This window comes from Bactrocera oleae, chromosome 5, assembly GCF_042242935.1.
Source record: "Bactrocera oleae isolate idBacOlea1 chromosome 5, idBacOlea1, whole genome shotgun sequence".
Classification (NCBI taxonomy): Eukaryota; Metazoa; Arthropoda; class Insecta; order Diptera; family Tephritidae; genus Bactrocera; species Bactrocera oleae.
This window is the reverse complement of record NC_091539.1, coordinates 40,126,917-40,151,916: the sequence shown is the minus strand read 5'-3', so window position 1 is coordinate 40,151,916 and position 25,000 is coordinate 40,126,917. Positions and strand designations below refer to the sequence as shown.

The window sequence follows — 25,000 nt, the reverse complement described above, 5'->3', positions numbered from 1 at the left end:
TTCATCACTTGCTTAAACTCAAATCCTCCACACTCACTCTCTCTCTCTCTCTGTCTCAAACGCTCTATAACGGTACATGAATGAGCGGCAAATTAATGAATGAATGCAGGAAGTTTTATGGAGTTTTAATTAATTTCCTTCTTTGCAAAGCCAAAGAAACACACTAAGATGAGGCAGCTTGGTGTTGGCAAAATGTTCTAAGTAAATGAAATAAGCACACACGCGTAAGACAGTAATTTTCATGCCCTTCGTGTTGCTGCGCTCTCTATCTCTCTTTCTGGCTCTCTTACATAAGCTGTGCGCTAATTCGCTCAGTTAAGAAGCAAAAACTGGTACGTGGGTGCGTCTGGCAGAAGGTCAAAGGAAATTGCTGGCAACTTCTGTTAATAGAAAACTTAAAAGTGAGGTGTATGTGCAAAGAAGAGCGCAGTTGTTGTTTGTGTTTATTATGCGAGTACCAGAGTCATTCGTTACCATAGTGTAGCGATTAAATATTTAACGAGGTTGTATAAAATGTTGCTTCTTCTAGGAAGTAAAGAAAGGCAACTTAAGAATAACTTTTTGTTAAGTAGATGGAGTTTGATTTGTATGATACTTTACCGACACTATAAGGTCTTGCCTACAACTACCTAAATGAAAGATGAACCCCTGATGAACTAAACAACAGAAATGACCATAATAACTGAGGTCTTGAATTCACTCAATTAAAAAATTTGAGAGAAATTCTTCGAATGAGCACACCAAAAATTTAAAAAAAATTGTGAAGTGAAGTGAAATAGTGAAATTTCATGAGAGGTGGATTGGTCGAGCGAAGAAGAGATCGTCAATTTTCAAATTCCTCTACTTATTGCAACATACTTGTATTTTCCTAAATATTTATTTATAATTTAAAGTTTAGATGTTATTCTCTATTGAAGTGAGTGCTATAAGATCTTGTACTGATATTTATATTCTGATCCTAAACTGGGTATATTAAGTTTGGTCAGAAGTAAACGTCAGAGACCCTAAAAAATGTGTATATAACTGATAACTGGTATGTATATACGCAAACTAGTCCTTAGTTTTTGAGATATCCATCTGAAATTTTGAACAAGTCCTTTTTTGCTCAAGAACCTGGGTACTTGTCCGAACTGCTGATATTGAATCACTATAGCATATAGCTAGCGTACAAACTGATCAATCAAAATCAAGGTCTTGTATGAAATCTTTTGTATTTGTGAGCTATAATAAACCTATGTGCAACCGAAGTTAACGGTTTCTCTTGTTTCCTTATTATTTATCACCAATATAATCGGTTTTCCTAATCGACTTCTACCGGACATCCTTGACATTTACTTGAGAATAACTTATTAAAGAATTACAGTTCTTAATAAGCGAAAAAGCAGCAGAGTCGTAATGCTTATTCGCCATAGGTAGCAGTAAATCGGTAGTCAGCATATTTAGATGATATGTTATTTTTATTGTAAACTTGAATTCAACTTCATCTGTTCTCTTTATTTAACTTTCCCCTTAAACAGGACTTAATTTAAGGAACTATCTCAGAAGTACTTCTCTTGAAGAACATACTAACTATAATATGTCAGGCGTAATCCTATGTATTTACAAAATACTTGTAGCCTCAAATAACACCCTTTCTAAAATATTTTAATACAAGTCGCCTTTGACACACAATACTTTGTATTATGATTAAAAAAAACAATCGTAGATTAAGAAAATGCATTGGAGCCACCTACTCGTTTGAGTGCACCAATATCAGTCAACAGTTCGATTAGCAGAAACTTGGAGTATTACTAAACAGAGTAACCAATAAAATTAAATAATATTATATTTGACAAGAAGACATTCTCTATTGAAAGCACTGTCATCTCATTTGTCACACGCCAGGTAAACTGTCACATTACACTAAGCCTACCACGCGCTCAAGCAAAGTGATATATCGAGTTACTTATTACAGCATATTCAATTTATTCTGAATAAGCGTTCTATTCAATATTCAAGTACTAACTATTATAACCCTAGATGCCCTTTAAATTTCTTTGATATGTCTCCAAAGAGTGTAAGGTTTGCATTTATTTCAATTAAAATTTCCTCGGCGAAATCGCGTAGCAACTGCATTGTAGGCGCGGAGGGAAGAGGTTTCAAATTGCGTGAACGTAGAAAATTAATTATATCGATTTACCTTTGAGACAACGCGCAATAATTTACCACACTTAACTCTGGGTCATGAGTCGAGGCTAATTAAACTGTATTTAGGTGTGCGTGTGTGTTTATGGAAAATAGTTTACATACTACATAGGTAAGTACTATGTTTTTTATATATATACATACGCAATATAATAAAGAATAATATATTATATAATATTTTATAGAAATTAATTTTGATTTTAAATCTTTCTCTAATTTGTTTTTGACTTTCACATTTAATTAGTTTACAGCTATAATTTACTTTATATTTCGCTTTTGGTAATTTTTATTTTGTCATTGTGAAAATTCTAGATGGGAATGATTACAACAACCCAATGAGAGTCGCTGCATACTTCTAAAGTTGCTATGGCTACATCTTCAACTTTGAACGACAAATTGAAGTACGAAACCTTTGATATTCTTGCTACGCACAAAATTTTTGCCTCTTAACTCCGAAATGGGCGAATGCGATACGACAAAACTGCAGATAGTGGGATAACAGAAGTTTAATGAACTATTACAAAGAGGGGATATAATTACCGTTGAGGAGTCGGTTACGAAGGAAGGGCACTCATTATTTTAACAATAAAGTGGTTCCAACTGTTTTCGACTGTGTAAAAGAAACGATGCGATTTTTTTAGATTGCCTGTTGTTGTAGTTAATTATTATAATATTCTAACTCTTATTTAATATTTATCATTTTATTCTTAAATAAATTTAATATTTTTCCGTAAATTTTCTGTTCACAATCTTTGCCACGCTACCCTCTAGTTAAGAACTTGACACGTAAGAGCAAAATTAGTGTATTGCAGACAATTAAAGGGAGAATACGAATACCTCATTAGAGTGGTATAAGCGCTTTCTCTAATGTTACCAAATTCGTTTTTCAGATTTCATACAAATCTTGTGAATCGCGGAAATGACAAATTAATGTCAAAGTACATGTTAGCGAAATGTTGGACAGTAAATACTAGCCGTTTGTTCAAATCGCTACTCTCTAACGCTTTGCGAAGCGAAGTCAGCTGATGATATCCTACACATTTTTCAATGTTCTTAATGGACTGATGCTTTATGAGAACGAAAAGCGGTAATGGTTTATTTTAGGACTATGGTTTTAACAGTAACGTATTTTCTAAGGTTTTTCGTCAGTCATATTAAAAAAAATACGCTGAGTATATGACCGTCATTATAAGAAGTAAAAAAATCCAATTAGTGCTTAGACAAGATCTAATGGAATCCAAAAATCTCTTTGTAGTGGCCTCAAGCTTCCAAATATACATCTCTCTGATTGAAAATTTTATCATCTGGGTTTTGACCTTTTTATTTGTTATCAACATTAGAAATCAAAGCGGAAACAAGCGATACCTCAGCTAAACATCTAGCAAAGCTGTAATCTAGCCAATACCTAAAGTAGAACTGTTTAATACAGAAAGCTTAGACAATACCACCTCAGACTCTTTCCGGAAAAGCATGTTTACCTATTAGGATAATAAACATTGGAGAAAGAGCTGTAGAAACCTATAGTAGAACTGTTTAAGCTCCTTCTTTTAGAGATTCTTATATAAATTGTTCCTCAACTTAGCGTTGGAAATGATAGTACGATGAGGTAGCTATAAATTCACCTTTTAGGGTGGCAAGCTTTTAAAAAATACAGTTTCTAGCTCATGGTAGAAAACCTACTACTTTCTTACTTTAAGAAATAGCAGAAACAAATTTCAAGCCGCAATGTCTCACTTCTTGCTACTGGTGCATACACTTATAGCTGGTCTAAAGGTTTCCAATTGATTAATTTTATTTTACTCACTTTCGTGACCACTGGCCACACCAAGATCATTTATTTTTCCTTGTCACGTTTTTTTCTTTTGTGAACTCCACCTTATTCTCTAACGCACACAACCGAAGTTACCACCAATAATTTGGCAATAAAAAGTGAACACTCAACTCGAAGTGCTTACATAAGTGTGTATATAAGTAAATACTTGGAAATACTTGCAAACTGCTGATGTAAGTAGCGGTCATTTGTGTTTAGAATTCCTATTAGCTCCCCCTATATTATACACATACATATATATAGGAAATGATTATTCGAGTGGTTGAATAGCTCGCTGGCATACAAAGTGTGCGTATTGTGCAAAACAAAGGTAACAACAACAATGACCAATGAGGAGTATATTAAAGTGGCACTGTCAAGTGGTTACGAAGAATGCGCCTCTCTTCTCCGCTGCGTTTAGTCGATAATTTTTGTTAATGTAGCAGAAAATAGTAGGTGGCACCCTTTCTGCCGACTTTCGCCTCACGCCTATGACCGCCGGCATGTTTGCGCAACTGTTAGCTTACAAATACAAAAATATATATTTAAGGGTGTTTGTGTGTGTGTGTGTCTGAGGCAAACCGAATCCTTAACGTCCTACGACCTGTCAACCGTCTGTCAGCTGACCCATGTGCTTTGGTTCACTTGCAACATCATTAAGCGCGGTCAAATGAATTGATTTATTTTTAGGTTATTTTGCAAATAACGGTAACTGGTTATGTAAATAATGAATGCCGTAGATTTCTGCTTAGTGCTTAGTTATCGCTGCAAGTCTCAGACATACCACCTACATTGACTGCAGTCAGGGAAAACTTTAAGCAACCCTTGTTTTAATATTTGTCCCAGCCTTCTATCTGGCTCAACTGTTAGAGTTCTTGAGAAGCTGGATATCTTTCAGATATTTCCAAATCCTAATTACAATATAACCCGGACCCGAATACAACTTAAAGCTATTATTATTTATTACTCTTAATAATTTTCGGAATCGGGTTCACTGTTGTAGCCGCTACAACTTCTTCTTTTAAGGTAAGAAGCTAGAATTAGTTATCAATAATGGATCCAGGAAACGGTTAGGAAAACAGGTATAGAATATTCAAAGGAACTATGCTCGGCTCTTAATCTATTGTACATTGAGTGTTATTTGCGTCCCTGGAAGTCAATTTCGGGGATAGGTTTGGTAATAAAGTTGATTTCTTATCTATGTAAGATAGTTAGCTGGGAATTACAAAACTTTTAGAGAAAGCTGCAAAAGATGCACACTTTCCAATTGGTTTGTTGGTAGAATATGTCACAAGCGGAAACACTATTCTTAAGGGGATGATACTGCGTGTCTTAACAACTCTTTCGTCAATACCGAATACACAGAAAGAGTATATTATTCCGAATGTTAGGCTTTATAACTAACGGAAGGTAATCAACGGCACTGTAAAAACTAAGCGGTGATTAACTATGTATGAAAAATGCATTAGTGATTTCGAAAGGAGATGCACTGTTACAAAGAGAAAAAGTACCTACTAATATCTGCATGTGAGCTTCTCATATGAAGCGTATCTTCCAAGAGCATATGAAAGTTGTTCTTCAAAGAGCGAGCCGAGATAAATATTATATTTGTTGGAGTCACTTTCATGCATAACACTTTCTGGATCCTTCTCTGATGCAACGATTTCCTTGATCTAGATACCATGAGTTTAATGATAATAAATTAATTTTCTTTATTCGAAAATATCTTAGTCCGAGACCTACTTCCTAATCCAGCCTCAACTTGCTGCAGTTGCGAGATCTTATGGATCACGTAGTCTTATAATTAATACTTCATCTCAACGAAGTCGAAAAGTCTTTGGATCTGAGATTTTCTTGCATTTCGGCGTCGTACGATTTTGGATTTTGGTCGGTCAATTTCCATGGCAACTATATGCTATAGTGATTCGATATCAGCGATTTCAACAAATGCACAACTTCTTGTAGAGAGAGGGATGAGAGCAAAATTTTAACTCGTAATCTCATAAACTGAGGAACTAGTTCATGTATTTACAGATCTGGGTGCTACAAACTTCGTGGCAAACTTCTTCCCTATTTTTCTACCGTTATCCAAATCAAATGTGTAAGAAATATCGCTGTGTAGGCATGCTTATCGAGATTATTCGGTACGGAAATTAAATGTAAGAAAATGCAATAATAACAGTAATAAAAATGTCAACGCCAATAATAAATATGAATAACGGCAATGACCAGCTGTAAACGGCAAATCGATAAACGGCAACATTTATATATGAAGTCACTGTATGTACATGCATATGTATTTACATCTATGTATTTATTTATTCTTATGCCGATATGTGCTTACACGTTAAAGAATAAGAAAATCACAGCAACAACAAATTTATCATGATTGAGTGTGTAGCCTTAAGATCCCACCGCCGTGGCTTAACCGTGTCACAATGCCACAACGGCTGACTAACATTCATTTACCCTTCATGCGAAGCGAAAAATGCTAAATCCTTACACAATCCTGTTGCTAATGCCCGCCGTAAACACACGTAAAGGCAAGTAGACCCACGCCCACGTGACACGCGATGGCAGAGACATTGCGAGCTTTGCTGCTTGTAACGCAAAAAAGGATACAAATAAAATGTGATTCTGTATAAGTGTATATAAAAGTACATATAAACATATACATACACACACATACAGATGTATGTACAGCTACGTGAGCCTATGTTTGTAGAACTTCAAAGATTTGTTAATGATTTGGGCAGGATTTTCTTTTATTGTTGTTGCACTGTAGATTGTCCCAAAAGCGGCAAATAAAAATGAAAGCTAAGCTGTCAAATTGTCGCTGTGTTTAGGCTTACACATGGCTTGAGATTAACCAGAAAAACAACTGATGTCGAGGAAAAAAGGATAGAAAACGCGTGAAAGGCAAAAGAAAATCCAGAATAAACGCTTGCAACGATCCTCAAAACACGCTGACCGTACAATTATAACAAGATAAGAGATAACCGATTTACAGGGATGAATACAATTGCAGTGAAACTTTTTCCGACAAACAGAAAAAGGTATAAAAACAAAAGCAAACAACTCTAACTGTTGTATAGAGAGTTAAGGAGAAAGAATGTAACTGATAAGACAAAATCTTTCTTTGTGATTTCTGCTCGGTACTGCAAAGCTCTTCCGCATTGTGCACTCCAAAGCTACAAGATTTATTACGGTGTCTACTCAATTTGCTGAGATTCACATTCTCAGTAACTCTTCTGATGCGTTTACACTTACCTGAAAGGAGAAAGAAAAATAGGAGTTAGTAAATTATATATGTAGGTGCGATTGTTTTAAAAAAACAAAACATAAAAGTAATTTGTTAATAATCCAGATGTTACCTAGAAATATTCCAAATGAAGTAGAATGACTTATGCCCATTTAATAAAAAGTAGTATCGTGAAGTACCATATGTAATGTCTTTTATTATTTCTCAAATTATTATATTTTTCTATTTATTCAAAATTCGTCGTATTCATTCACAAAAATAAGTAAATTATTGCCTACATATAGGCGTATATTATCAAAGGCTCATACCTAATTTACCTTATGGTACCTTTATGGTATTTCAAAAGTCAGCTTAAATGTCTTTTAAATAGATTGCTATTGTTTTGAAGATCTAGACATTTCGAATTAAAACAAAATAATTGTCGAGGAATTGCTTTGACATTTTGGAAATGTAATGGAAGAACCATGCCGATCTCTTTGATTAAATTTTTTTCCAGATGAGACTGACTCAACTCTGTGAAGGTATAAATTACAACGCTAAGACTCTTATGGTAGCTAGCTACTAACCCCTCTCATTAGATGATATGCAACGTCGGCGCGTTTTTGATGCAACAATAAAAAGGACCTACCAACAATTGGTCAAAGTGGGTTCTATTTTTGTGTTATTTATGATTTGAACAAAATGTCGGCCAGATGACCACTCGTTTACGTCAATTTTCGATGACCCGGTGCAGCATTTCGCCTTTAGTGCGCAGAATGTTGCTTTCGAACTCCTCCCGCATTGCTGGGCGATTGGCGTAAGCCATTTAACTAGGAAATTTCTCGAAATTAGCGAGTCGACAATTTTTGCGCGCAATGTGTCGATGTTTAGAAATGAAACATCGAGCGGCGCACCATCCTGTTGTAAATCGAGATCGTCGGTGTTGATTTCATAAAATTCCGGGGGAAAAAAGTCGGTCATCATCGTGTTATAACGCTCTATACTGATGGTAGCGACATTTCCTGCCTCATTTGGAAAGAAATAAAGCCCGATGACAACAATATTAACCAAACGGTCAATTTTATTTATGCAATTGCATTTCCTGAACCACATGAGGATTTGGCTCACTCTAATAGCGACAATTTCGTTTGTTGACGAAGCCAATAAGTTTGAAATTTCGATGAACGTGAATTTGTGAATTTTACGGAGAACGTGAACTTGCGTATAATTTTGGACAATTTCCAAGCATTATACCAAGCTGAAACATGACATAATGAAATGGCAAGCCCTACTGAACACACTGACAAAATTTGACGCAACTCCGTAAACAAATATGACCGCCACGAACTGTCAAAATCACGTCATGTCTATTAGTAAACGCTGTACTTCAAAGGCACTGAGAGGTTCATATAACGGCACAAATTGATTTTGTGTCGCTTTGAGCTCTTTTACAAAATTAAAGTTTTTACATTTTAGAGCATTTCTTCACTCTAATACAATAAAAGAGTTCTTAAATTTATTTTTTTATATAAAAAAATTAAAGAAAATTCTTACTTTAGTGATAAATTCAAAATTGAAATGGAAACTGCAACTCTTGCTGTTCTTTCTTTAAGGATATATGCACAATCTCACCTCATCAGGCGACCTCAACTATTAAATCTGGGTGTTGCGCATCGTCTGCAAATTTTCATAACAGTTGATTTGAAAGATTTTTAATTCTGCATCAAATCAGTTCAAAATAAAATTTGTGTCAAGTTTTCAGCCATTACAAATTTTAATTAAATGACCCGCAGAAATGAATAGGTTCTTATAAGTTAATTTAAGTATTTTATTTAACAGCTCATCATTCTTAAAGTAACTATTTTTTCGCCAGTGATCTAACATACTTGGGTCAACTAGGTACTGTGGGAACATCCCATCTCTAAACGGATGAGAGGCATTCATAGAATTATTTATATGCCCAAGCACTTCCAAAAAGCAGAAATGAGCCATGTCGAACATTATTTCTGCAACACAATTCCAAGATCGATCAACAAAAAAAACATTCAACATCACTAATTAAACGATAATTAATTTGTGTGTATGTGTGGGAACCGAAGTGTAGTAAAAATGGACTCAAGGACATTTCTCTTCAGCACGGATCGGCAATTAAATGTTGACTAATGGGGAATGGCAGCACATATGCCGAACAAGCGCAAACCCACACAGGCACACACACACACATGCACATAAACACACAACGAAGCAACTAATGAGCGCAGTGACTAATTGAATTAAACTACACGTAATTATTTCCATTTCAATGCCTCTGTCAACCAGCCAGCCAGCCAGCACTACAATGAGCGGTTGAGTGAACAAACGAGCAAATGAGTAAACGGGCGGACGTGGGACGACAAACGATGAACACCGACGACAAGTGTTCGAGCGTTTCCGGCGCAATTGCAATATGAAGCAAAAAAAAAAAAATACACCTGTACCACAACAAATACACATATGTACATATAATTGTATAAGGAAAGAATGTGTGTGGCTGCTTGCTAAAAAAATTCCTCGCTTTCTAAAGAAACACGTTCGTTGGCAGAGCAGTTTCACGGGGCACGGCTTTTGGCAATGAATGTGGCAGGCGCTTGTGGGCAGCGATTGGTGTTGCACTGACACACATCGGTGCCACACACGTGAGATCAGCAAGTTATTTGATATTGATGATAATGATGCAGGCGCTGAGCGTGATTATGCTGCTGACGACTGCGACTGTGTGCGTGTGTATAGCTGTGTGCTAAGTTGCGTAGAAATTATATTATGCTCATGTGGCAGAAACAAGTATTTATAAATGTTGCACATAAAGGCATACATGCACACTAATTTGTGAATGTATATATGTATGTGTGTCTATTAAATGACTACTACAACAGCTATTATGCATGAAATGACTGAGAGAGAGCTTCAATACTCTATGTAATTCACCTGTTATTGACCTCATTTATATTGGCAGAGCTACGGATGTGTATGCGTGATTATGCAAATACATGCATATGTACTTCGGTGTTCAAAGACATACATACACACATGTACATAAATATGTGCTTAAATTTGTCTACGAAGTGCGCTGCGTATTTGCCACTGTTGCATCCTTTATTTAAATGCTTTAGTATGAGCATGTGTGTGTATGTGTGCAGGTGTCAAAGGGCAGCAATGTATATTGATTGCTAACAAATTGAGCTCATTTATGTTTGTAGGCCAAATGGGGTGAAAAATGTGGCACGTTCGCTCAAACTTTTGTAAATTATTGCGTTTTTCAAAATTTTAAAGCTTGCCCAGCTAAAGTTTTCGCCCACTTCATATTTTTATGCTATGGCTACGACTCTCATTTCCTTATAAAGATAGGAGTTGGCTATTAGGTTTTTAAAATTATTTCGGGCAAGTTACCGCCGCTGCTGTCTCGAGTCTCGGGGTTATCTGCGTAGACAATCGTCTTCATATAACCCCACACAAAAAAAAAATAGTCCAGTGGTGTTAAATCGCACGAGACCACAACGCGGGATAATGCGCTCACCGAAAGTTTTCTTTAACAAATCGATTGTTTCGTTGCTTGTATGACATCCATATCAACATCTTCCATTTCAGGCATGAAAAATTCATTAATCATGGCTCTATTCCCCATTGCGTGTAACATTATGAAGCAATATGGACCAATGATTCCCTTTGCCCATTGACCATACTAAAAAGAGACATTTTGAGGATTCTTCCTGGAAAATTTTCCATAAAAAGGGGTTAGGCATAGCTCCAAATATTACGCACGTTGGCGGATGGACTTATTCGTGTATTCTTCAATACTCTGTTTAACAGAAGCAATAGCGTGTTTGGTGCGCACTGTACGCAATCTATGAGCGCATTATCCACTATAAGAAACGCGAAACCGATGGTTGCTCACATTACCGACTCTGCTGGCTAATAATCCAACTCCGTAAAAAGAACTGCTTCATTGAAAATCATACGTCCAAAAATGTTTATATGTTTATCATAAAATCTCGACGATAAATGTTGGGCAATAATCTCCTTAATTCTGTGGAGCGGGGCAACCTAATGTCATACACATTTTTTGTTATACGAAAATCTTCAAACAACGTCCGTTACAGCAGACTACCGGATAAGTTCTCACTGCTAAACACGAAGTCAAATTATATAGGAAATAGTACAGTTCGAAGACTCGAACTTCTATAAATTTTTTCGGATGATGCTTCTCGTTAGAGGCAATTCGGCAAGAGGTACTGAACACATCAAGATTATTACTGAAATCTATACGAAAATTAACTATGACGTAGGAGGCAGTTCTCCAAGCTCTACATTGCTCTTTCTCGCCAGTTACCAAAATTAACCAGAGACCATTAGGGCTTTACTATGTACAAAAACCATATGTGCATGCATTCAGCAATTGGGAATTGAAAGTATCAGTAGGTCATAACTGACCAGCGCTGAATGTGTGGAGCGAGCACAAATACCCAAATATGATTAGATGCAGCTAAGTAGGATGACCGAACCACTCGTTATTTTTCTCTGCTGGCCATAAGCGAGTGTTAGAGAATTCCACTGATAATTTAAGTACAAAATCAAAATAGAAGGATTGAGAATTTACAATGAAAATTTAATTAAGATATGAAATTGTCATCACCCATTGTATGTATATACCTATGGGAGCATATTCCGATATAAATAGCATGGCTGGCTCTAGGACACTGAAATGCCAGTATAGTTCTGTTTGAATACAAGACACGACCTTCTGACAACACTCAAACCCAACAGACCTGATTGGAACGTCGATTTATTGAAATATGGCCTAGTACTGTCGGGTTTTTCACTTCACCCAACGTACATAACGAATTAAAGAAAAAATAGTACCAAGACGGTGTTAAGAATTAAACTCCCATATTTATCGCACTGAAAAATATTGAAAACTTTCTTAAATCATTGATTTGCTCAAGACTTCAAAGCATTACTTATTTCTTTCATCTCTATGAGATTATAAATTCTAAATCGCTTTGCTCTGCTTAAATACATATCATCTATTATCTCGTATAAATTCTTACTTTGCTCATACATATATTTATAATCTTCATTGAATAGCTGAATTCATCAATCTTCCTCAGCAAGCACACTTGCTCTGTCGCTTTTGACGCGATTTCACCAAAAGTGAATAGCACATTTTTGTAAATTGGCGCAGCTGATTGAAATTCGATTTGCAAGTATTTATGCCTCCAAGCCCTATGCTACACACAGCATGTCAAGCGCTTCTTTTGTGTCATGCGGAAAAAAAGTTGTTTGTGCAAGTATTGCGACTTCAACACAAATATTGCAGCGAAAGTCAGAATTCGAGCGAGGAGAATCATACGTACATATGTATATCTCAGTATGTGTGAGTTAAGCCGCAGCTATCAGCTATAAAAAAACGTCATGTAAGGAAGCAGCGAAAGCAAGAGAAAGTAAATAAAGCAATGAAGGGTCTGATGGGAGTAGTGGAGAAAAGATTTCCAAACAAAATCTGGAAAAGCGCATCTTCAGCGACACTCACATAAACGGAGCTGACTCTTAAAGGGTAGTTTATATGGTATTTCTTTCTAAATATTTTATTATTTTTGTAGTAAAAGTTCTTTTTCGCTAGAGATCTGAGGAGGAGGTCAACAACGAAACGAAATTCATCACTAAAAAGTCCTGGGATTGACATGCTGGTGAATAAAACTCACAGTGCGACAGTCGTTTGGTAGGTTTCAACGAGCTTATAAATGTCAAAGCCGAAGGTTCATCAATATTGGAATCGACGTCGAGATCAAAAAATCTATATGTCATTAATAGGCTTAAAGAGTAGACCTCATAATAAGTACTTACAGGAGCCAATTGAAACGGCAATTGAAGATTCGAAACCATCCTCTTCATTAATGGTCTTCGGTCTGTGCACTCAAACGGTTCAAAATTAACAATAACTCAAAATGGTTAACTTATGAGTATCGGGAGTACCCGAACTCACGTGATCTCCAGGAAACTAGAATCTTCTCGGAGAATTACTGTTTACATATCTCTATCTAAAACCTCCTAACAAACTGAGAGTTTGGTGCTCAGTTTTAACCATGCAGCGTTTTCAACTGGACAACGATTTGATTGGCTAAATCTGGCTGACTTGGAAACCTGACCGCTTGAGATGGCCGAGAAGTACAAAAATACTCTCAGAAAACTACTCTTTGGTAGTAGTTTCAACTGGCACTCAGTTTTCTCTGAAAACGCTGCGGCAAATTTCTTTGCGGACAGCAAGGGGCGATATAGAAGTATAGTAACTGTTCGTGGTGACCGGAAAAGAAAAACTAACTTCCCAACTGTTAATACAATCGATCGATAATCCTTTCGGTAATGTTTCCTCGAAGATGTTAGTTGAACGTCACGTCACAGAGTTGAGTTTTTCAAGCAATTAGAACTTTCTGGAGGGCATCCCACTCTGCACTGAAAGACAACAACCTTATGCGAAAAATCCTTTATTGATACACAGCCTTAAGGCCAACATTTAGCAAATCATCCGAGAGTTAGGCCAGCTTTTTTTTCTAAGTGTATTTCTAAAAAAGAAAAATTCCATATGCACCACCTTGTTTGTGCTCTTATGTGTCGGTGAGCATGTAACTGTAAATATATTTGTAAACATACATGTCAAAATGTACAAATGACATGGCAAAGGACAAAAGCGCAATTCATATTGACTGTGGAAGTTTTCATTCTTGTTCTGCTCATTTTTCCTTTTTTTCTTTCTTGTTGTTTGTATTTAGCATTTCCTTTAAAGTCTAAAATGCAATTCGCCATTCATATCCTGTCTTTGGGCAGACTTGATGCCAAAAGGGCACGTCAGTTGTGCGGCAAAGCCTGCGCTGCTTGCAGCATGTGCACGTTTGCATGTACGTGAGCATAAGTTTCGTCTGTGTATGTGTGTTTATATATTTGTATATATGTGTGTGTGACTTTATTTTTTAAGCACATTTCAACACTTGATGTGACGTTTTTCTTGTCTGCCTGCATAGAAACTCGAGTATATTTACTCATATGCGGAGTTATAACTGTTAATGCAAATGTATAAGTGTGTGTGTTTTAGTTTAACAAGAAATGTTGACTTCGGCTTCACCGAAGCTATGACACCATTCACACTAAGAAAAATTTCCATACAAAACTTGATTTTGAGCATTCAGTTTATATGGTAGCTATATGCTATATTAGTACGATCTGAACAATTTGTACGCAGATATTACAAAACTGAGGGACTAGTTCGACAAAGAGACGAACATGACTAAATCGACTTAAAGCGCCTTTTCATTTATATATACATATATATATATAATATATAATTTTTTTTTATAGTCTCCGACTCTTCTAGGTGTTACAAACTTTTTAGCAAACTTAATATACCCCGTTCAAGGTATAAATGTATAGGCTTCTCACGACGCTTAGTATTGCCTTTAATGCTACAAGCGGCACAGCTTTAACTATTACTATTGTTGTTATTAGTGTTGCTTTTTTAACGTTTTCAGCTCTCGACTTTGATTTTACGCTACAAGCGTCTCAAAGTTTCCCTTGTTATGCTTCCCTTTAGCGCAGCGATAACTGCAAGGTTCTTGTGGCAGGAAGCGCAGCGCTCAACGGACACACACACACACAAATAAAATACAAATGTTATATGTACTTTGCAATCATCACCCAACTGCCTTGAATGATTGTTGTTGCTGTATGTCAAGCGGTTAAAGTCTGTTTGGCTCTTGTTATTGTTGTTGTAGGCGTTCATATTGTTGCTGATGCTGCTGGTGGCACTGTGCGCCTGGCTTCACCGACTTCTTGACACTGTGTTTGTTGTTGTTTTTTCAGCTTTCCTTTGCTTTGTTACATAATAGAAAATCCTTAATGACATTTTCTTTACAATTGTAAATCGTGAAAAGGATAAGTAATGGCTGATGCACACACTCACGCTTTCACAGACACACTCACACACACATCATTTGGCAGTTACACACGAGCGCTTGCATAAATATTCACAGCAGCTTTGGCAAGCTCGCGAAGTGGCGGCAAAGCGGAAACGATGGTGGTCTTTTGCTTTTTCTTTCACTTCTGTTGTTGGTTTACAGCTTAGCAAGCTAAATGAATTGAGTGTTCCTGCTTTTGGCAACATTATCCATGCCACCGCTCCTTGCACTTAGCCCTCAACGGCACTGTGTCCCTTTACTGAATGTCTTTTTCATCGCTGCAGATTGCTTTGTTGTAGCGTGAATGATAGCTATATTGTTATACGAGTACTTACACACACACATAAAATTTCTATATTATTTTTATACGTAAGTGTGGCAGCATTGTGCCAAGTGTTTACAGTTGCTTGCTCAGATCGCTGTCGGCCTTAGGAAGCGCTGCAATTCCGTCGAATTTAATTGCATTTGAATCCATTTTTTGAGCTTTCCGTCTTTTGTTATATACATATATGTACATAGATAAATAAACATTTTATATAATATATATATCTATATGCATTTATATATAAGCAACCGAAACAATGAATATGCAGTTGTATTGTCACTCACTATGCAAAATTTTAGAAACTTATACTTTCCGCGCAAAGCACTTAACATATTAAAACTATAAGTATAAAAGTATCCATAAGGTAAATAAATGATTTCGATTGAGTACGCAAAGCATAAATATCGGTGTATATATTTGAAATATAAAATTGACATCGTGTTCCTTCGAGTCTGCATATTCGCAACGCATTCGACAGTTTGTTCGAACTACCGTGAATGATTAAGGTGAAATAGTATAAATAGTGTTGCCATACAACCGAACAATAATTGTACTTGTTCAAAAATATAATAAACAAAAAAAACGTTAACTTCGGTTGCACCGAGCCTATAATACCGTTCATAAATACAATAGATTCCTTATAAAACTTGATTCTGATTGTTGAGTTTGTATGACAGCTATATGCTATAGTGATGCGATCAATACAGTTTCTTCGGAGATTGCAGTATTGCTTTAGACAATAAACCTTGCCAAATTTCGGGAAGATATCTCTGCAAATGGAACAGTTTTTCATGCAAGCACTTGATTCCGATCGTCTGATATACAGACAGACGAACATAGATAAGTCGACTCAGCATGTTACATTTATCATTTATATCTTTAATTTATAGGGTCACCAAATTTCCCTCTGGGTGTTATAAACTTCGAGGCAACCTTAATATACTTTGTTCAGTGTTCAGGGTATAACTATGGTATAAATAGTATTAACTTATACCTAGTTTAACTATATATAAATATACTCGTATTTAAATGTATTGAACTCGTTATATTAAATTACTTTTGCAACAGAGCCGCCACCTAGATAGTATAGGTAGGTATGTAGAGTGGATGTCTGACGATGAGTCAGTGGGGGCACTCTATTATATCCTTCCTGAACCACCCTATGCTCCTGATGAAGTTCAACATTGCTAAAAGTTTTGTATGTGCAACTTCCGGGATATCGGCAAGAAACCCTCGACCAATAGTTGCGATTAATTTCCTATACAAAGTCTTGTATTCACGTAGAATATGTTCTGGAAGAAGAAGATACCTTCTACCACATAGCACCTTCTACAATAATCGTTTTATGGTATTTCCAGCCTGCTGGCATGTCTGCCAATTAAACAGTAACCTGTTAGCACCCCTACCATAGTTCTTATGTTATTCCTTTTGAATTTCTATAGCCGGCATGTGCGGCCTATATTCCATTTATGCCAAACTTGTCTACTTGTTAAGCAAACCAGATTTTGTCTCCACCAAAACTCGCTCATCTACAACATGTTTGTCGTTTCAATATCTACAAGTAGCCAGAGGCATATAAATTCTCTCTTTCTCGGAGTTTAATTGTAGGGTGGTGCCTGCTCTGGCTAGTACATTTAATGATTTTAAAGCCTGTATATGTATATAAATATATTCCTAGTTGTGAGCACACTCCTTGTCAGAACATAAAGGCTTTCTTTAATTGCTGTGATCTCCGCTTAATAGGCACTGCAGTGCAGGTAGATGAGAGGTGATTTTGGTATCTAATTTTGCTAAAAAGATACAAACCATGATTGGTGTGGACCAATCTTTTGGTCTTATATGGTTTGTACCAGCCTTTCATATACATATATATTACCTTGACTTTCCACCATAGCGAGGGAATATAATTTAACTGCACCGCCTATTTGAGAATGGTTATGGAATGGAAAATACTGGCAGGTCCTGGCGATTTGAAGGTCGTGAAATTGCCTATTTTCCGGTGCCCTTTACTGTCTGAACTATATGCAAAGGAATGGGATCTATATCTACTCTCGTGTCTTGTGTGTACTCAGCAGCATGGTTCTCTAAGCTGACCGGGAAGTGAATATCCGATAGTAGTCTCAAGAACTCTTCCCTAACTTATATCATATTGAAATTTATAAACTTATATACATACATATATGAAGCAGAAAATGGCATAATTTACGCAGCAAAAAAACTGTGGTACTAACCATCCGAGCGCAACTACTACAGAGTTACCAACTACGGAAAATTTAATTTTATTAGATTTCTATAACGAACTAAGACCGAAAAATATGAATCGTTCCAATGATGTCTGATATTATTTATTACAGATAATTTTTCATAAAATAAAAATTTGCAAAATTATTACTTCCAACATTCTGTAATATTAGTAAAAGGTAAGTAGTGTTACGTATCGCATCATGTCATACTATACGGCGCTGAAAACCTGTTTATTCGCGCTAAAAGTTTGTCTTTGACAGTTTTTCGATTGATTGACTCAGTACGTTGTGAGCGCGAGAAAATTCGCTATATTTTACAATTTTTCTGCGATCAAGGCGAAAAAGCAGCCAAAGCGACTGAAAAAATTAATTTAGTTTATGGGCCCGTTCCGGTAATTTCGATGTCACAGATGCACGACACGTCGGGAGGCCTGTCGTCGAAAATTGCGATAATATCATGGAAATAGTGAAAACAGACCGTCACGTGAGCACTTATTTAATTGCTGAGAAACTAAAGATAAGCCAGAAAACCGTTTGGAACCATTTGCATAACCTTGGATTCAAAAAGGAGCTCGATGTTTGGGTGTCACACGAACTAACGCAAAAAACATGATGGACCGAGTTTCCATCTGCGAATCGCTGCTGAATCGCAACAAAATCGACCCGTTTCTGAAGCGGATTGTGACTGGCGATGAAAAATGGGTCACTTACGACAACATCGAGCGCAAACGGTCGTGGTCAAAGCTCGGGGAAGCGGCCCAGATGGTGGCCAAGGCCGGATTGACGGCCAGGAAGGTTTTACTGTGTGTTTGGTGGGATAGGCAAGGAATCATCTACTACGAGCTGCTCCCCTATGGCCAAACGCTCAATTCGGCCCTCTACTGCCAACAACTGGACCGCTTGAAGGCAGCAGTCATCCAGAAGAGGCCATCTTTGATCAATAGAGGCCGAATTGTGTTCCATCAGGACAACGCCAGGTCACACACGTCTTTGGTGACGCGCCATAAGCTCCGGGAGCTCGGATGGGAGGTCCTAATGCACCCTCCTTATAGTCCGGACCTGTGGCACCAAGTGATTACCATATTTTCCTGTCCATGGTGAACGCGCTTAATGGTGAGAAGTTGGCCTCAAGAGAGGCCTGTGAAAATTGGCTCTCCGAGGTTTTTGCCAATAGAGACGCAGCCTTCTACGAGAGGGGTATAATGAAGTTGGCATCTCGTTGGCAACAAGTTTATGAACAAAACGGCATATATTTGACTTAAATCGGACAAATGCACACAAAGTTATCATCTTTTGAAAAATCAATAAAAAACCGAACGAACCTTTTACTTTACCTAATATAAATAAAATTGGGAGCAAATTTTATCGAGCTGTTACCTTACTAACTTTAAAGGAAGGAAAGGGATGCCACTTAACAAAATCTGAAAATTTCATATAAATATTTACATAGAATCTGGCATAGCAAGTAATCTGTTTGAAAAATAGATCTGTCTATCGAAAATTCATATTTAAAAATATAACCCTGTCCTGACAAGACATAGCGAAATATGTTAAATTGAGCTTATCCATAATAACAATGTTAAAAGTGCAAATGTTAAATGCAATTTAAATTAAATTTGCCTCAGCAATTTTACTACTTATTTTATACTATTTCATAGTATCTTCCTACAGCTTTATAAATTTGGGAATTTACTAATGTATTCTGAGATTCTATAATTCAGTTAAGCTGTTTTATACCCTGAACATTTTCTATGCAGAAGCAACACTGTTTTTCATATGTCTAGTGTTTACAGATTAATAATGCAGAAAAAAAATTGTTTTTCAAACTTTTATAATAAATTTCAAGTTTTTGTTTTTTAATAGTTCAAGTTTTGTTTGGAATTCAAGAAAAATCTACCTTTGAAAAGCAGTTAATTAAGCTCACAAGTGTAATTTATCTTGCCACAATGAACAGGAAACCAAAAATATTCCCAGAAGTGCATCGATACTTGCTAACACAATTTTACACACAATTGCGCTAAAAATAGGAACACTAATACATATATATCCATATATGGTAAGAGTAGCACGTGTAACATATCCTTGCACTACAATGTATCGAATGCAACTTCGAAAAGCCAACAATAAAAAAAGAACATAGAAACTCTTGTGAAAAGGCAAAATCATATTTTGGTTTGAAATAGAAATTCTGTAAATTGAAAAGCGAAAACAGCAAACATTTTTACAAATACTCGGTTTTATATACATACTTGTATATATGTTTCTAGGCATGTTCGTGCAAAAGGAGCAGTAAAATAATGAAAATGCAGGTAATTGAAATGCGAGTATAAATCCATAAGCAAATAAAACAACTATAAAAAAACAAGTGGGCCACTTGGCAAATAGTAAAAGTCAATTACAACAATAAAAGCAAAAATTTGTTAAAAGCACGAAAGTTTGCTGAAGGGGACCAATTGCTAGTTGTGTTATTGAATAACTAAAAACAACTGTAAATTGGTGTTTCCGGTTGCCGATATCACGTGATATGCGAATAATAAAAAAATTTAAATATTTCTGCTTTGAAAATATCAACAACAGACGGTGCTATTGTGGTTAACTAACTGACAAATGGAATAGCAAACTTATTCGAAGAAAATATATTATGAAACTTTCAACAATACCAGAAAACACAAAGCCGAAGGATATAGAAGAAACCGAAAAGTTGAAAAGCTTCGCAAAATTTATTTGGGTGATGTAATAATAAATAAATCCATATATCAAGAAAATATTTCAAGTATTACAACTGCTGCGGAAACTGTTCCAACGATATCTGTCGACTGGCTGACAAACTTGCTTGCTTCGCAGCTGCTTCTACGATGCTGGGGCAGGAATCTTTCACCGCGGTTACCATACCATAAAGGATTTATTACGTAAAGGGGAGAGAAAAGATAGGTATAGATACTAGCAACTATCTACAGGCATAAGCTGTTACTACAAGGCTTTAGCTGCCCAAGGTTTAAGATGAGTATAGCTCCTATTGCAAACTGCCAGTTCTGCTAGTAAGAGTCGGAAATTCCGGAGCACCTAAGCCTAAATTACGTAGCGATCTAAAGACTCGGAAATAAGGCTTTGGATCCATATATTCGAATAGAGATCACTTTGCCTCAATGTCGCCCAGATCCTATTATATTATTTTCTATTCTATTCGAGTTTATGTTTTCAATAAGATTATCGAATGAATATCTTTTACACCCTTGAACACCAAAACTTATCAAGGAAAAAGATGACATAGTCGGCCTAAATCTTGATAAGTGTTTTTTCAGGATATCATATACTGACAACCGCATAAAAATTATTCAGACATTGTATGACAACTACTGGGATTTTTCTCGTAAAACATATCTGTAAACGACTTGAAAGAGTCTCAGTGCAAGAGGCAAAGGAATTATTTTAGAAACATTTTTGTCGCTACAAGTAAAACATTTGACTGTTTCTTTTGGGTTCTAGTATTTAGTTATAGTAAATTGTCAGCGAATATAACTTCAAAGCGTTTTCAATACATTTCCTTCAGTTAAAGAGTTGAAACTTTGTTGAGTTTGTTGCCCGTAATAGTCGCTGCAAGCAAAGAACAATTTGGTGTACCTCTTACTGCCTACTCTCAAACAGATTGTGAGTGGTAAATGAGTACACATGAGGTTGTGGAGTATCACTTACCTAAATTTGTATGGCAGATATTATAAAAATATTGGAAAAACAATTTGAATATCACACTCTGTATACTAATATGAGTTTTATTTATGAATTTTTGGTCGGTCTGATATCAGTAAAGATAAACTGTAGAAAATCCAAAAGGTATTTTGCGAATATATCGTGCTATTTTGAAATGTCTCTATGTTTTACAAGTCTACGAGGTATCTGTATAATTTTTTCCATTTCCGCATTGTATGTGCGCCATATTTTTCCATTTTCCAACATCCTTAATGAATACTTGAAACTACGACGTGAGGGACATTCAAGTTTAAGCTCCCGAAAATTCGCAGCCTACGGCGATCACAGGCAATAAAGACACCAACAATAAAAAAGTAAAATAAAATAAATTAGAAAGAAAATAAAGCAATGAGAAAAGTTTCTCAAAACACTTGAAGCGTAAATAAAAAAGTAATAAAATTGCCAAACACTCTGCGTGGGAGTTATTTTATGCTGACCACACAGTAGAACAGAGCAAATATCTTGCCCATTTTTATAGATTTTACTTTCTAAATCTCTCTTCCCCACACTCTCACCAAATTGAGAGCAAAAGCTTTATTACACATTTGAGCGGCTGGTTGACCAGTATTGGGCTATTTTTAAGCGATAAGTAGTCTCAAAGGCGTATAAAAAATTACATATTGGTGTAAAGAGAAAAACGTTACATCTAGGCTTTTTTAAAGCGACCGTAACGCTGACGGCACAAAACTGTCACAAGAATAGTAAAAAAGAATTATATTGTATGAAAAGAAATAATACAAATAAATAAGGGAGACAAATGTAGCTGATAACTGTGAAATTGCGTAAAAAGCACATTTTTTTATACAGACATAACTGTATATGAACTGTTCACGTAACCTTGCCAATATTTATTTTCGTGGTTAGTTAACTATGGCACAACAATTTCCAATCTTTGTTCGCTTAACGTACCCTGGGGAAGGCAGATAGGTATGTAATTATATCATTTTGTGAAATATAAATAAGTTATAAACCTATGGCGATAAGAGCTCAAGGGATTGATAAACGTGATATAACATATTCACATATACTAAACCAACCACATTTACATTAATGGTATAAACTATAGATACTTATAAGTTAACCGACTCGTTACTTATACTGGCTGTTAATAACGAGATGCTGAGAAATGATAAAACTAAGAAAAATTAATAAGCCCTTAATGGAATTGTAGCAAACTGAAACACCGAACTCTAACGATTATTATATCCCTCTGGCTTGAAATACCTACCCAGCTACAATACCATCAAATTTGGCTCACATAGGGAACTCAGATAAAAAAATCTTTGTATTCCATTCAGTCCTTGTAATAAATACTTCCTTTCATATAGACATATTGCGAATACGAACTATAATTCGCTAGATAAGTTGGTCCTAGATCACTGAAGCGGCATCTGTCAACACACCTCCGAGTTTTAAGTTTAAAGAATAGTTCTGAAAGCGACGGAAACAAAAATATCATTGAAGATGAACCTTGGAACTTCGCCAATATTTAGACGTACGGGTTTTGGTAACTAAATATCATCATCATCCTAGACGTAAAGCTGTCCGACTATACTAAGGCTGGTAACTGGTGTAATAGAGAAATAGTTAATTAATCTGGAAGACAACAAGTTCCACCGTCACTGTGAAACAAACATCAAGCCAAATGGTGAATTGGTCGAGTCACATAACCTATCTTTATATGATTCATGTTGGAATTTGTAGATGATTGAGACAGATGAGGATAGTCCTGACTATCAATAAATCTGGACCCGTTCCGGTTATGTAGATTCATGGGAACCGAGTGGATCAGACTTGAGACTCGGAAACCAATGATGAGAAGTTCATTGTTTCGAAACTATTTAAGAGGCTGCTGTGTATTCCTCGAGCTGCGGACCATAGCTTATAAGTAATTCGTTATGACCTCTTCCTTATGGAATTTTTTCGACTATTGTACTGGTATCCATCATACACAAGTGATGTTGGTCGCTTGTAACACAATTTTTTTTCTTTAAAGAATATGACTTTCTGACCTAACAGCAGCCTAAACTACGAACTTTAACTACCCCACCCGTCATTTCTATATATGCTTAAACATATTATAGGTATACTGTATTTATATACATATATGTATGTTTATTGAGTTGCTGTTGCGGTTAAGTTCGCCATTTGCGAGGGTGGATTATACGGCAACTGTGGCGATTAGTTGTGTTTACGTTATTGCACGTTTGCTTTGTTGCCTAGCTTGTTGGGTTCACACACACACATAAACATCATCTAAATTTCTCCGCTATTTTCCTTTTACTTTTGTAGTTTACTGTTATTTCTTCTTTTTTTTTGCACTTTGCAAAGTCTTGCGGTTAAGCTGTGTTGTGGATGTAGCGCGAAAGATTGCGGGTGGTTTTAATAAAATTCCTTTGTGTTCATATTTTATTCAAACGGTATACATTTTTTAATATGCTTGTGTATTTTTTACACACATAGGAGATAGCAAGATAGCTTCGGTTTTCCTTTGAGGTTAAGATTATACCTTGTAGCGTTGGTAACACTATTGAAATATGACCACCGCTTTAAAATGATTAAAGATTTTAATTTATTTATATTTTCATGAACGATGATGATAAGATATGCACAAATATCATCAGGTTGAAGGCTGTGTTAGAAAATACTCTCCTTCTTCAGAGTTTATGGTGGCGTTGCTTTCGTGACCGTTTTCTAATCTCTTAGGATGGTAGAACAAGTTAAAAGTTGACTTACTCTTAGAATTATCCTCATTGAGTTTATAGAACCGATATATATTAAAGTCATTATCAATGTATTCTGAATGGATTCTCAATTTACTTCTGAGGAAATGTTTCAAAAATCCATGACTGTTCGGTCTACGTAAATGAAACGAAACCGGGTTTCATTTGATCACCACAACAACTCTAGGGAAAATCAACTGACATATTATTCCGCATTTCCGCTAGAAAACCTTATTATATCACACCAAGTCTTTCTGTGCAACGCCAAGTATTTTCGTATCAATCGAAGGATAGTCTATGGGCTTTACTTTGGTTAAGTAAGCGTAACTGCTGCTAAGGTGTTGAACTTAAAAAGAGACTATTAGTATGTATTTTGAAAAAGAAGTCCAAGGAAGCCTTAATACAACACCACTTGACAATTGAAAAAGTTCTTATGATTGTTCTATCAAACAATCTATCTCTGTTTCAAAGCATCATTCACCAGATAGAACCCCCGTTTAACAATCATTACCAGATCATAATCAGTTGGTCGAAAGGCATATCTCGGCAATATTTGTATGTTTCTATTTGCATATCAAATAATCGGCACTTTAACAGATACTAGAATAAGTTCTAAGTTCCCTCAGGACAAATGATTGATTTTATAAAAAGTTTTGTCATTAAGGAAATACACTCGAATTTTTGGTGCACGTACACACCCCCTACTCATTATAGATAAAAAAATTTAAATTTAAAAAAGGCTTAG

The 25,000-nt window shown here is 36.0% G+C and overlaps 1 protein-coding gene across 7 annotated transcripts in view; it reads right to left on the bottom strand.

The window, feature by feature from the left end:
- Window positions 1-25,000, bottom strand: part of rg (A kinase anchor protein rugose) — a 480,528-nt gene that overhangs the window by 383,023 nt on the left and 72,505 nt on the right. The gene's annotated exons all lie outside the window — the stretch shown is intronic.